General features: G+C 40.1%; 1 protein-coding gene across 1 annotated transcript in view; it reads right to left on the bottom strand.

Moving 5' to 3' along the window:
• Ptpn20 (protein tyrosine phosphatase non-receptor type 20) overlaps positions 1-11,913 on the bottom strand; it is a 53,018-nt gene that overhangs the window by 40,218 nt on the left and 887 nt on the right. The gene's annotated exons all lie outside the window — the stretch shown is intronic.

Genomic DNA, 11,913 nt, shown 5'->3' with positions numbered 1-11,913 from the left:
AAAAAAAAAAAAAAAAAAAAAAAAAAAAAAAAAAGACAGCCAGTATTCCCAGTGACAGTAAATTCCCTACTGGTGCACTGCATTCACCATGTACTGATTACTCTGTAGTATGGATATGTACATGTTGAGGGTTACCAGGGAAGAGTAGGGAAAGGGCTGACATTATCTTCTAAGCATCAACATGGTTGTCCTATACTATGAAGAAAAAAATGTAAGTAGAGAGAAAACAATTTAGATTAGAAAGGAATTAAAAACATCACATTTATTCACAAGGCCAAGATTTTTATATGTGCTTATACTTCAATAAGGTGATTTTAGTACAATAAAAATATAATATACTTCAATAAAATTGAGGTCAAATAGAAACAAGTACATAAAAACAATCTTAAGTTACTAATGAAAAACATTTTAAAGAGTTATGACCCAACTACAGATATGAAAGCAAATTGTTATCCTTCTGTGTCAATATTAAGTTTGTTGAGAAATACTATAACCATCCTCTTGAGCAGTGAACAATTTAAAATTCCAAAAGCACTAGAATTCTATGTCAACAATGCTTAGTAAGTTGTAATCAGGGAACTAACCGTTACGAGCCAGACTCTGAGCCTTTTCTGACTGAACATGGTCACTTAAAACATCTTTTTGTTGCTCTCTTGCTTTTTGGAGGCAGGGAATCATTAGGTAGCCTTGATCGAACTGTTCTCAAGCTCTGCCTGCCTCTGCCTCCCAAGTGCTAGGATTAAAAGGGTGAGCCACCACACCCAGCCTCTTCTGAAATTTGTTACTGCTGTTGTTGCCGTAATCATCTTTTTAAAGCAACTCCACAATCTGGAATAGTTCTGCTATTCTGTACTGAAGTATATGATCCACTGTTTCATTCATGACTTCAATTCCTTCAGGAAAGCCCTTGCAACCTTCTGAGCCTCAGAGCCATCTGCCACTCAGCTCGCTCTTTTAGAAGTATGCCTCTAATTGCATGAGTGCTTTATTTTAAATACACACTTCTTTACCTCCTGATTCACAGGGTAGAGATGAACCACTATAAAGGAGATCATGCCAGTCACAAACAACACCCAGTTCTTACAAGCACAAACAAAAGTTGACACTGCGATCCTGAAACTCTTCTCTTAGAAAAATGTCTGCTTGAGAAACTGAGGGAATGGCTAATCAACATCTGGCCCAGCTTGAGACCCATGCCATGAGAGAGAGTGCATCCCTGACAATTAATGATAGTCTGCTATATTTACACCCAGATGCCTAGCATAACTAGTCATAGGAGAGACTTCCTTCAGCAACTGATGGAAACAGATGCAGACTCACAGCCAAACATTAGGTAGAGCTGGAGGAATCCTGTGGAAGAGGGAGAGAAAGGATTGAAGGAGCCAGAGAGGTCAAGGACACCACAAGAAAACCTGTAGTAACAAGCAGGTCCCACAGAGACTGAACCACCTAACAGAGAGCATGCATAGGACAAACCTAGGATCTCGTCATATATGTAGCAGTTGTGCAGCTCGGTCTTCATGTGGGATTCCTAACAGCAGGAATAGGGGCTATCTCTGACTCTGTGGCCTGCCTTTGGATTCCTTTCCCCTGACTGGGCTGCCTTGAGTAGCCATAATAGAAGAAAATGTGCTGAGTCCTATGACAACTTGATATGCCAAGGTGGATTATTATTCATGGGAGGCCTCCCCTTTTCTTAGGAGAGAGGGAGAGCTGGAGGTTGTGGGAGGGGAGTTGAGATCAGGATGTAAAGTTAATTCGGTAGGTAGGTAGGTAGGTAGGTAGGTAGGTAGGTAGGTAGGTAGGTAATTTGAAAAAATGTCTTCATGAAAGTCTGGCCCTTAGTTGATGTCTGGTCTAAAAACTAACAAAATGTTTCATTGGCATTCTTCTCCCCAAGATAAACTGCCTGAAAGGATCACTGGCATGGTAAGAGCCAAGCCTAAGAAGTGGTGGGACTAGAGAGCAGCCAGTACCTTCAGCATCTACATAAGACAGGAAAGCAACAGAGGGTCTGTGGATGCACGAGTCACTCAGCTACCTAATCGCTCAGTAATAGTCAGGTGGCTGGAGTGCTTGTGCTCTACACAAACAGAAAACTAGAAGGCAAAGCTCTTCTAGTGCACTTCATGGGAAGCTTCTGAGTCTCCTGGCATTAGACAGCTGTAAGCATCAACAACAGACAAGCTGAGGCAACATCATGTAGTGCTCCTAGCATCACAACTCTGATGAAAGCCTTGGGCAAGGGCACCCATGTCCGAGAGTCCACCAAGACTCTTAACCTTATGGTGACAAGGGTGACAGCTTTTCTGTGAGCCTAAGAACTCAGCTCTTGATGGTGGCTAGTTTTATAGTGCCAGGGTGTAGGGTGTCTTAAGACTTTTGGTCCATGTATTAATCAAGGTTCTCTACAGGAACAGAGCTGAGGGGGAAAGGGAAGGGAGAGAAGAAGAGAAAAAGGGAGGGTAAAAGGGAGGGAGGGTGTGTTTATGTTTGTGCACACATATGTTTATTAGAATGGCCTACAGGCTATGGTCCAAGTAGTCCAACAATAGATGTCTTCCAACAAAAAGGCCAAGGATGCAGTGGTTGTTCAGTCCATGAAACTGGATGTCTTGGGAGTCCCAGTCTGTTGCTGGAGTCTTAGAAAGCTGCTGGGCTTTAGGCTAGGTTAGAATCCTGAGACGTAGGTTCTAATACCAACAAAAGAATGAATTGGCAACAGGACAGATGAACTTGCTAGTGCCAGCAAAGGCAAGCCAGTGAAATGCGAAAGCTTCCTTCCTCCTTGTCCATTTATACCAGCTGCCATCAGAAGGTGCGGCCAAGATTTGGGGTGGATCTTCCAGCCTCAAATGATCCAATCAAAAAAGTAACAGATAGAGGAACAATCCTCCACTGCTAGTGGGATTGCAAGCTTGTACAACCACTCTGGAAATCAGTCTAGCAGTTCCTCAGAAAATTGGACATAGTACTACCGGAGGACCCAGCAATACCTCTTCTGGGCATACACCCAGAAGATCTTACAACTGGTAATAAGGACACATGCTCCACTATGTTCATAGCAGCCTTATTTATAATAGCCAGAAGCTGGAAAGAACCCAGATGTCCCTCAATAGAGGAATGGATACAGAAACTGTGGTACATTTACACAACGGAGTACTCTGCTTGTGGACGTTGTACATCGTGGTGCGGAGCCTAGTGCGCACCACGATGTACAACGTCCACAAGCAGTGTGTCTCTAGCTGCATATGTAGCAGAAGATGGCCTAATCGGCCATCATTGGTCTTGCAAACTTTATATGACCCAGCACAGGGGAAGGCCNGGGCNAAGAAGNGGGNGNGGGNNGGNNGGGGAGCNGGGGNGGGGGGGGGGAGGATATGGGGAACTTTCAGGATAGGATTTGAAATGTAAATAAAGAAAATAATTTTAAAAAATAAAAAACAAGGTATTAACCTTTCTTCATTGCTTTAAGATTTCACCAATGAAGTCCATGTTTCTAATAAAATTCTGCTCACTGTGATATATGTATTCTCCAAAATGTGTATTTTACACAATTCTCTTGTCTTTTCCAGAATCAGATCTATATTGCTACCCATCTTGTTAAGCTTGTCTAGAGCTTTTATGCCTCACCACTCTTCCTGTGGTACCCAATTCCAAAACCTGTGCCAGAATGTATGTTAATTTCCTGGGGCTTCCAAAACAAAGTACTATACCACAGACTGGATGGCCTTCTTAAAAAATTAAAAATTATCCTACAGTTCTGGAAACAGAAGTTCAAGTGTCAGCAAAACCATTCCCCACCCCTCAGACAGCTTGAGGGAAGGAGCATTCCTTTCTTCTTCTAAGACCTATGGCTCAGCAGTGGGTTTCCAGGACCTCTGGCCTTGGATCACAGCACTCCAGTGCCTCCTCTACTGTCAAATCACTTTCTCCTATGTGTCTACATTTGAATGGAAGAGCACAAGTTATTGGTTGGAACTTTCATTTCATTTATTCACTTCTGAAACGGCCTTATTTCCAAATAAAGTCACAGTACCAAGTGCCAGGTTTAGAACTTTAAAGCATCTTTTAGGAAGTCAAAATTCAAAATAAGACAATTAAAAGGATAAAATCTAGTTAATCTAAGGTCCAGCAATTAATTTTTTGTTGTCTTTACTGCTGTTACCTGTTTGTTTGCTTCCTTGCTTGTTTGGTTTGTGAGACAAAGTCTCACTACCTACACTCCAATGCCCTGGGGACCCATATGCAGACCAGACCAGCACTGAACTGTGGTGATCCTCTTTCCCCTGCTCCTGAGTGCTAAGGTTACAGATATGTGCCACCACACTCAGCTGGCAATAACTTTGTCTATTTTAGTAAATTAAAAAAGAGTTTCTATTTTTAAAGACATTGCTGAGAATAAAGAGATAAAAAGAGCTGGGCCTGGTGGCACAGGCCTTTAATCCCAGCACTCGGGAGGCAGAGGCAGGCGGATTTCTGAGTTCGAGGCCAGCCTGGTCTACCAAGTGAGTTCCAGGACAGTCAGGGCTATACAGAGAAACCCTGTCTCGAAAAACCAAAAAAAAAAAAAAAAAAAAATAGAGATAAAAAGACCCAGAGAAAATATTTATAGAACAGATAATCCAAAGGTTACAAAGAATTCTTAACATTAAGCAAGAAAACAAACCAATTTAAAAGAAAAGATCTAAACTGATAACTGGACAAAGAAATAAACAGATGTCTAATATGTTTCACATTCTACATTATTAAGTAATTACTAATCAAAACCAAATACCACTACTTATCTGTTATAGTGGCTAATTAACAATACCAAATACTCGTGAGAATGCAGAACATTAGGAGTAAGTCACTGCTGGTGGGAAGGGAATAAGGTGTAGTTACTCTGCTAGACAGTTCTAGCATATCCTTACAGAGCTAAACATAGGATTATCTACCATGAGATTCAGCAATCATTCACTAGAGTTTTCAATATTTGTAACTATTTTATTCATAATCATCAAAAACTAGAAACAACTATGAATATACATATGCTTCAGTATATGAATGGATACACTGTGATATGTCCTTCAAAGGACTGCTACTAAAGAAGAAACAAATGAGCTATCAGGCCCCAGTGAGATGTGGAGGTATCTGAATGAATGTCACTAAGGGAAAGACACAAATGTGCACGGGCATACTGGCTGACTCCAACTGAGGAACACTGTGGAAAGGGTAAAGCTGGAAAGACTAGATGAGCCAGTGGGTGACAGGGGTTGAAGAGTGTGTACAAGGATGAATCAATAGGGCAACAGGGGTTTTTTAAGAAATAATACTGTAACTGTAGAAATACAATACATTTTTCAAATTCTAGAGAAATGTGCTAGACAAAGAGTAAATCCTAGTGCCAAGTAGAGGCTTTTGTTGGTTCTAATGCATGTGATTACTAAGTAACAAATGTATCTAAGTAATAAAAGATAATAACAGGGGACAGTGTAGAGATGAAGAGGAATATGGGCTCTCTATATTGTTGCTCAGTTTCCCTATACCTTTCAAAACTCCTTTTAAATATGGGAAAAATATTTAAACAAATGAGACAAGAAATGTTTCTAACTGTCTGGGGCAAAAATAATAAGTATACCGTGGAATTTATAACATCTATACAATAAAATGTATAGCAAGCATAGGAGAAAGTGTGTGTGAGAGGCTATGGTAGCATGCAGATATGAAATTATTACATGCTATGTGAATGAGACATTATTAAAAACAGACTGTGATAAACTGTAAGTCTAAAACAACTAAGAAGAGGAAGAAGCAGAAAGGAGGAAATGCAGCAGCTAAAACCAAGAAAAAAAATTAAGGGATTCTTTATAACATTCCGATCTTAGGGCTCAGTGGTTTAGAGCACTGACTGCTCTTCCGGAGGTCCTGAATTTGGATCCCAACAACCACATGGTGGCTCACAACTGTCCATAATGAGATCTTATGCCCTCTTCTGGCATGTCTGAAGACAGCTACAGTGTACTTACGTATAATAAATAAATCTTAAAACAAAACAAAACATTCCTATCTAAATAAAAAGGAATGAGAAAGGATAGGTTAAAGAAACAATAGAGTCAGACACACAGAAAATGGGCAAGATTTCAGAGAAACATCCAACCACAATAATTACATGAAATGCTCATGATCTCGTGATACAAATCAAGGAGACTGATAAGATTGAAAAAAATCCAAATCCTATTATTTATAATCTACACGAAGCCCACTTTAATATAAGGTATTGATGTAAAAGAGGAAAAGATAACCCGGGCAAACACTGATGAAAAGAAAGGTAAAGAGAAGCATCAGACTGCTCAAACTCCACCATTCTAAAGACGTGCCATGAAGACGGGCATCACCTAGGAAAAGCCTACAGCCACTGCAGTGTGTACTTAGCTACACAACACGACTTCAAAGGTCATAGAAGAGAAGTGGAGAGATGCCCAACGGTTAAAAAGGACTGGCTGTTCCTGCACAGTCCAAAAACGGTAACGACTTTTTTTACTACTAAGAACTTAAAATGGGAATCGTGTGACTGAGAAATTCCATTTTTATTCATTTCAATTAAATCAACTTACACCACAACTTAACTTGTGTGGCTGATGGTCATCGTCAGATAAAATACTGCACTCGCTCTACTGAACAGACAAGAATGGGAGGAGAGGGAAGTGACAGAGAGGGAGAAGGGGGAGCAGGAAAGGATAGCCAAAAGCAGGAAAGAAAGGACAAGGCGCTTCCTTCTAGACCGTGTCACTGTCACTTAGATAGATAGATCTTACAAATAGCTCTAGAGCAGGTTTGGAATATGGAGAACAAGGACTATTTCCAGAGGGACACTGAGTCCTGAAACTCACTCAATGGCCCTGACACAGGCCCTTTGAGGGGTGATGAGTCACCACACACAGTCACCACAGGAAAACAACTGGCTCATGGGCTCCCCGCTGGGCTCTATCAGACCTGGAGAACAGGAGCAATTTAAACCAAATGTCCCACAAAGTGGAAGAGGAAACAACAATTAACTTTATGAGACCACCATCAACCTTGATATCAAAACCGAAGACATATCTTTACAAACCAGTGTCTGTCACGAACAGAGACGATGTAAAAAGTAACTGACAAAAGAGCACCACGTAGAATCAATATATTACTCTATTCATTTGGTTTTCTTTAACTTCTTTCATAAATGTTTCATAGATTTGAGAATTCAGACATTACAGAACTTCTTTAAACATCTATATTTTTCATGCTATTGTAAATGATAGCTGAATTTTTCAGTTGTCCACCTCCAGCATAGAAATACAAAACTGACCTCGTATCTTGGGTCTTTGTTAAAGCCATTTATTCATAGCCTTTTTGTAGATTCCTAGGGATTTCCTATATTATCATGACCACAAATACATTTTCATGTTTTCTTTTTAAAATTTGCAAATTTTATATCTTTTCACTCTATTACATGATCAGAAACTTATATTATCAGTATTGGGCCTTTTGTGATTTTCCACTCTTCTTCCCTCCTCAAAACAGCGCAAGTCTGTATGGCCCAAAAGCAGTTATTTTTTTTGTTTTTTGTTTTTTTAATGAAGTGCCTCGTTTTTTTAAATTTATTTATTTATTATATGTAAGTACACTGTAGCTATCTTCAGACACTCCCGAAGAGGGAGTCAGATCTTGTTAAGGATGGTTGTGAGCCACCATGTGGTTGCTGGGATTTGAACTCTGCACCTTTGGAAGAGCAGTTGGGTGCTCTTACCCACTGAGCCATCTCACCAGTCCTCAAAAGCAGTTTTATCATGCCATTTTCAAATAACAGCACTTCATATGAGTTCTTGTAAGAGTGTCTGCAAATTATATTACTCACTGCATCTACTATTTCCATATCATGCACTTCTAAACATCAAAAAGACTAGATGTTTCATGTAAGGACTCTGTTCACTCTGAGATCCTCCTTACAATGAACAGAAATGGTGAAACATATCATCCAGACACCATGGCATTGGTGTAAGTAAGAAACATACCTAACCATAAAAGAACAAAAAGGTAGAAAGAACTCACACGGGGTCAATTAAACTATGTTACACGTGCCAGGTCTATGGGAACAGGACGGTATTTTTCAACAAACAATGATGAAAAAAACTGGACATCTGTATGTAAAATTATGGATTTCACCCAGTTCTTTCTTATACTATGTACAAAAATTAATGCAAATTGATCACATATCAAACCTAAGCCCATAAAGCTGCCAGATGAAAACCTAGGGGAAGCTGAGTAGAATGATACAGTCCTGTCTGTCAGCCCAGCTCCTGAGAGGCGGAGACAGGAAGAGCATGAGTATATTCAAGATCAGTCTGGACTACATGAGACTTTGTCTAAACCATCACAAAAGTGCGCTGTAGACAGGTGAGATGGTCCAGTGCGTGGAGACGCATGCCCACCAAGTCTGGCAACCTGAGTGAGAGGAAACAGCTGACTCCACAAAGCTGTCTGTCCTCTGGCTTCCATGCACGTGTGTGACACGTGCACACATTAGGTCCCCACAATAATAATAGACAAAAGCTTTCTTAGAAGGGCACAGTGCATAGCCTGATCCCCTATCTCATGTGCATACTACAAAATCCCAGTGCCCGCCCACCCCGGAATAACAAAATCAGCATATTTGAGGATGAGATCCCAACACTGGTTGTAAAGTTCCCTCAGGTGACCCCAGAGTGAGCTCCAATTTGAGAAGCACTGAAGAAGTGAATCTAGGCTTAGTAACTCAATAACAAGACATAAAAAACATATGCTCATTAATTCACCCTTTCTCAGCCTCAGGATTGCCATCTAAATTATGGGAAAATATACAATCTCTCAGAGTTGGTATAAGGCTAAGATTATAGATAAAGCTCCTGATAAATGTTAATTCTCTGACCCAGGGTAAACCTGATCAAATCTCCATTGCCAAGTGTGAGAAAGGCTAATTCAATCATCAATCCCTCCCATTTTCAGTTATTTATTAGATTGATGTTCAGAAATGCTATTTTCCCCTTCCTAATACCATGCCAACTGAAGCTACGCCTATTTTTAAAATTCCTTCTATAAAAGGAAATATTGTTGATTATGGCAGTGATCTTCAAACCTAGAGGCACAGGGGAATCAACCAGAGATTTTAAAAGCACCAATGTCCAGACCCTACCCGACCCACCCTAGACAATTAAATGTGAATCCCCAAGTATAGTACCAGAATGTTGGTAGTTTGACTGAAAAGTGATTATGAAACAGAGTCAGGGCTGGAAAGCACTGCTTTGCACTAACGAGATCCCAAACGAACTGCATATTTAAGTCACTCATGAAAGTCTTTAAAAATTGATGGATCCCAGAGCCTTACTACGACTTACTGATTCTGAATCTGTGAAAATGGAGCAAATGTTCATACAGTTCTCACTGCAGATTCACTGGGTCACTACTCGGGAGTGTGCCTTTGCTTTCTCTATCACTGTTTATGAGCAAGGATCATTTGCAAGTTCCACTCGTCCCAAATTCCAAGTCTGTCCAGTTGCTTTCAATCAGTAACCAATGCATTCCATTTGTTGACCTCTTTATACAGTACACAGAATGCTGTATATAGTATCCGGCATACAATATACAGTAACCCTCTTACAGATTTTGGGTTGGAGTCTCTTATGTAAAGCCAAATAACCTGCATCATTTACCATGCACTGTACCCAGTACTGGCCGTGTAGATCTACTGATCTTTGTAATCAAATATCTTCAGTGGTCTGCCAGTCCCCTGAAAAATGGGCTCAGACCCCAAGAATTCTGTGGCAAGCAATACCAGAACTAATGGAAGGTGGTGCCCCACTGATGAGGCTCGTAAGTCCTGAAGAAATGTAATTTTTTGCACCTATAAGCAAACTGATATCCATTTATTTTCCTCATACAGACAATACAACTAGAAGGGTTTTGGAAAAAGCAAGCCCCAAGGAAGAAGAAATAATGCAGTGTCTGAACCCTAAGAAAACACAATGGCAGATGATTTTAGTGGAAATACTCAACGAGTAAAAATACTTCTATGAAGTCATCACACTAACTCCTTTAATCCTTACAATAACCTTATCAGGCAGCTACTATTGTTTCCACATCAACAATTTTTGAAAGGGAAACACAGTAATTGAATGAGCTGCTCGCAGTCATATAATAAGGCAGTTTAGGACACAGCTGATCTGGCTTTGGGGTCAAATATTTTTAAGTATTCCACTGAAGTTGTAGAAGTATGGCCAAGCAGTTTGGAAAGATACAGATAAAGTCTATCACAAAAACTAGAAACTGGAGCTCAGTCAATATCAGTCATGATTATATCTTAATACTGACCAAGTGGTCAGGGAGGAATAAATAGTCTATTAAACTAATTTTTTTTTTCTGCCTGGTGATATTGGATCTGTAGATTTTGTAACTGTGGGTAAATTAGAACCAATATGAAATATAGTAATTAAAATCTTTTTCACAAAACCTTAGTAATTGTATTGTAATAAACTCCCAACCCACCCAGGGTGATAGATTCCAATACAAGCGGCCAGAATTACAAAGCTTCATAAACACAACCAAACCAGGAGCAGATGCCTATAGACAGCTGTAAACTTCGGTGAAATCCCGTTTGACTGAAGAACATGCCCAAAAAGATCCTCTCAGTTGGTAAGTGTCCCCTCTCTTAGGAACATTCGTACAGAGAAAGCAAGCAAAATGAGATTATAATAATAAAATGTCAAAGAGAGATTATATTATAATATGCCTGGTAATGATGCTTTTCACGAATCTAATTCATTTAATCTTTGTAAAACCTTCCCAAGGTTGAATACATGCACAGAAATAATAAAAACAAAAACAAAAACAAAAAACATAAAACCACACTGGCTGGCCTCACAAATCCTTGGTTACAAAGGCGCTTAACACTGCAGCAATTCAATTCCGTTTCGTTTCATGTTTCCTTTCCTATTCCACAGAAGGACTATGCTACTGAGTTCTCCTCCAACAATGTTTGTTCCTATCCCACACCAGCCTCACTCCTGACAACAGGTCTTCCTCATCACCAACCCGATCGCCTGTTTCCCTTCTACCTGCTAGCTGGGGAGAACATCAGACAGAACTCTCCGATTTTCAGATTTCCAAGGACTCCCTCGGGCAAAGTCCCTCTCTCATCTGTATTCTTTCTCCATTCCTATGATCTCAATTACATTAGCATATGGACAAATTCTAGTTTGTCCTATTAAAGAAAAAAATCAACTTGACCAAAAGGCCTCTCTTTCTTATACACTAAAGCTGTGTTTAAAAATGATTAAAATTTTCCCAGTTGTTAAAAACTTTTGGGGGATGAATTTTGTTTCCATTTGGCCTCGGTTTTTAGTTTGAGGATGTTTTGAGGCAGGCTAGACCAGGCTTTCTTGAAACTATTTTGTCTCAGTGTGCTTCACAAACATCTTACACGGTAGCATTCACTACGAGAGACTCCCAATTCCCCCTTACTGATTTGATGCTCCTCTCGCCTATATGGAACTCTCAGTGCCATTCAGTTCCAAAATGCTAACTCTAGCCTGAACATCCCTTCCGGCTTCAGAACCAAATTCACACTAGTCTTTATGACTTCAAGTTAAATTTGATCTCAGTTTTAAAATCTATTAGGTGATTTGTGTTAACATTTTGTCACAATGAAAGTAAATACATCTACTTGGTGATGGATGGGTTGGGACAGACGGCTATGCAAAAAAATAACGTGGCAGGGGCAACGTGCACTGTCAAGTTCTCCCCAAGTGCGTTCTTTGTGTGCTATACAGATCACTATTTCTTTGTGAGCTATACAGATATCTCACACTCAGCATCAAAACCCACTTCTAGGGCTGGTGAGATGGCTCAGTGGGTAAGAGC

This window comes from Mus pahari, chromosome 8, assembly GCF_900095145.1.
Source record: "Mus pahari chromosome 8, PAHARI_EIJ_v1.1, whole genome shotgun sequence".
In the NCBI taxonomy this organism is placed as follows: Eukaryota; Metazoa; Chordata; class Mammalia; order Rodentia; family Muridae; genus Mus; species Mus pahari.
The sequence above is the reverse complement of the archived record's forward strand: the minus strand, read 5'-3'. Positions and strand labels throughout refer to the sequence as shown.